We start from the raw sequence: 2,681 nt of genomic DNA, 5'->3' as shown, positions 1-2,681 counted from the left end.
TTAATCAGAAGCTTAAGGAAGTGACAGAAAATGCTCAGAAAGGGAAGCCGCAGAATGGGGAAGTCAACGGGCGGCTGGCGACTGCCGCAAGGAAAGCGGAAGGCGGGTGAGGGGAAGGAGCTGAAGAGACGGTGCAGACGTGGGGTTGTCAGAAACGGGCGGAGGACAGTGGAAGTGCCCATCGGCCAGCACAGGAGCAATTGGCTGCGGTGACACTGGGAGCACCGGGGAAGCCGGCTGAGTGCAAGGAGGACCCGGAGCATGTGATGGAGCAGGACAAGCCTCATCGTTAATAATGCAGCTGAGCCGTGTCGGAAGTTAAGAAAATGAACTGCGTGCTGGAAGGAAAAGGTTTGGGGGCACCCCGAGTAAGGAGGGGCGTGGGAGAGATCGGCCCAGGGGCTCTAGAGAGAACTGGGGTAGGAGGCTGCGAGCCGACTCGGCGGGTTTGTGAAGGCCGGGTGCTGGCGTGATGGCAGAATGCTTCTTAAACGCAACGTCAAAACGTGACATTGTGACAGGCCATAGCAGAAACGCCAGGCAGAGGAGAAACCTGTCCAGGTACTAAGTCAATGGGTTCCCCAAGGGTGCCGGACAGCACTTGGTTCCACCCATTTCTGTAGGGGGAAATGGGCCAGAGACGGCAGTTCCCTCCCAGACCCTGCATAAAGCAGGTTGGACGAAGTGTGGGTATTTCCGGAGTTCATTGTATTACAAATGCAAATGGGTCTGGAGTCTGGGGGGATGGGATATGATGCCTCTGGGGGAGACGTGACTCCAGCAAACCCTGGGAAGGGTCAGAACCATCACAGGACACTTGTTAAAGACCGACCAGCCAAGGCAGGGATGCAAATTCCCACCTCTGCCCCCAGCCTTTCGAAGCGACGCCCTGGGGAGCGAGACACTGGCTGCGAATGACCTGTTCCCAGATCGAGGGACCGGCCTGCGGCACTCACAGATTCCCAGGGGTCGTGTTCGCAGCAGAAGCTGTGCTGAGCTTGGAAGCACTGGAAAGCCCGTGGGTGGGTTTGACGGGCTGCACCCCGGCCGGAGCCCTGGCTGGAGTCAGGGGAGGGATCCCTGGTAAGCCCATTAGCAGGCGGGTGGGTTCGCTGATTGGTTTAACGTGTTCTCGGCAGTGCTGTCACCGTAAGCACCGAGGATTGTCCCCCCACCAGGGCTGTAATGTGTTAACTAGCCTGGGACAGTTACACTCCTACAGCATTTGTGTGTGGGGCTGGAGCCGTGGCAATAGGGTGGGGTGGGGGCCAGCAAAGGCCTCTGTGACACCGCCCCATGCCGGCGTTATTGACACGTTTCCCTGCAGCCAGCCTGACGCCCCGCAACGAAAACCTGGCCAGAGATTTTGCTCTGTGAAATGCTTTGAGATGGTGATGTCGGGAGATGGAAACCCAGCTGGGAATTTCCAGCAGGGCAGCGGCTCCCAGCGCTGTTCTCCTGCCCCACATCTGGGCCCACTACAGCCCTCACTCGACCCCCAGCTCTGTCCAGGTGGGGCCCTTGGTGCCTTCCATAAGGGGTATTACACACAGCGCCACCTAATGGCCAAAGAGTGCAATACAGGTTAGGGCCCCTCCATTCCAGTCCTTTTCCTCAGTGGGTCTTTAGCTCCATGGCAGAGGATTGAGCTTCTAGCTCTGATGGTCCCAGGTTCAAACCCGGGCCGGCCAGCGACGACCCTGGGGGAGCTGCCGAGAGCAATGGGGAGGGAAGGGTGCGGCCGACGTGCCCATGTGGGTCTCACATTGCGCTCTGCCTGCAGCTTCCTGATCGGTGAAGACGAGAGTCTACAAGGGCAGAGGCTGGAGCACCATGGGGGCCCATGCCAAGAACTGGAACAATAAGTCACTGGGAATCAGTTTCCTGGGCAGCTTCTCCAGTATGTGGGTCCCATCTGTACAGATTTCCCTGATAGGCCCCCAGGGGAACTAGGAAGTTCACAGCTGCTCTTGGTTCCACCGCGGTGGGACACTGGGCTGGGGCACAGGGTCAGGAAAGGGAGCGGGAGGGGGAGCGTGGCGAAGCAAATGTGTGTGTGGAGGCGGGGAGATGCATTACCAAATGCAGTGGGGTGGGGGAGAGAGACTCTGACATGGTCAATCAAGAACGGGGCTAGAGGGTGTTTATTTACTCAGGCCACATTCACATCCCCTGAGCAGCAGAGAGGGGCCAGGGGCGTGTGTGAAATTAACAGGGGCCTGCTGGTGTCCTGCAGAAACAGCCCCTGACAACACCACCCTGACCGCTGCCAAGAGCCTGATCCAATGTGCTGTCTTCGGGGGCTTCCTGAGTGAAAGCTACACCCTGAAGGGGCATCGCGACGTGAAGTCAACCCAATGCCCCGGGGACGCCCTCTATGAGGCCATAAGCCAGTGGCCTGAGTTTGAAGCCTGAGTCCCTGCAGCCTCGGGGCAGCCCCTGTGCCCATCGCTGACCCCGCCCGCGGCTTCTGCCTGCTTGAGCAGCACCTCTGCCCCCAAGCATGGGGCGGCCTCTCACTTCTCGCCCACCTGCTGCCTCCTGAGGCCTGGAGAGCAGGGCTCTGAGAGTTGGGGTTACCCTCCCGTCTCCCCTGGGATCTGCTGCCTCCCCCGCCCCCGAGGGCTCAGATTTCTAATGGCGCCTGGAAGCCACCTGCCTCCCCCAGGCTACTTCCTTCA

General features: G+C 59.5%; 1 pseudogene; it reads left to right on the top strand.

Annotated features, from left to right (window-relative positions):
* The first annotated feature begins 326 nt into the window (after nucleotides 1-326).
* On the top strand, nucleotides 327-2,415 carry LOC144278770 (peptidoglycan recognition protein 1-like; annotated as a pseudogene).
* The last annotated feature ends 266 nt before the right edge of the window (nucleotides 2,416-2,681 follow it).

Source organism: Eretmochelys imbricata, chromosome 23 (assembly GCF_965152235.1).
Source record: "Eretmochelys imbricata isolate rEreImb1 chromosome 23, rEreImb1.hap1, whole genome shotgun sequence".
Taxonomy (NCBI): Eukaryota; Metazoa; Chordata; order Testudines; family Cheloniidae; genus Eretmochelys; species Eretmochelys imbricata.
This window is presented reverse-complemented; position numbering and strand designations above follow the sequence as displayed.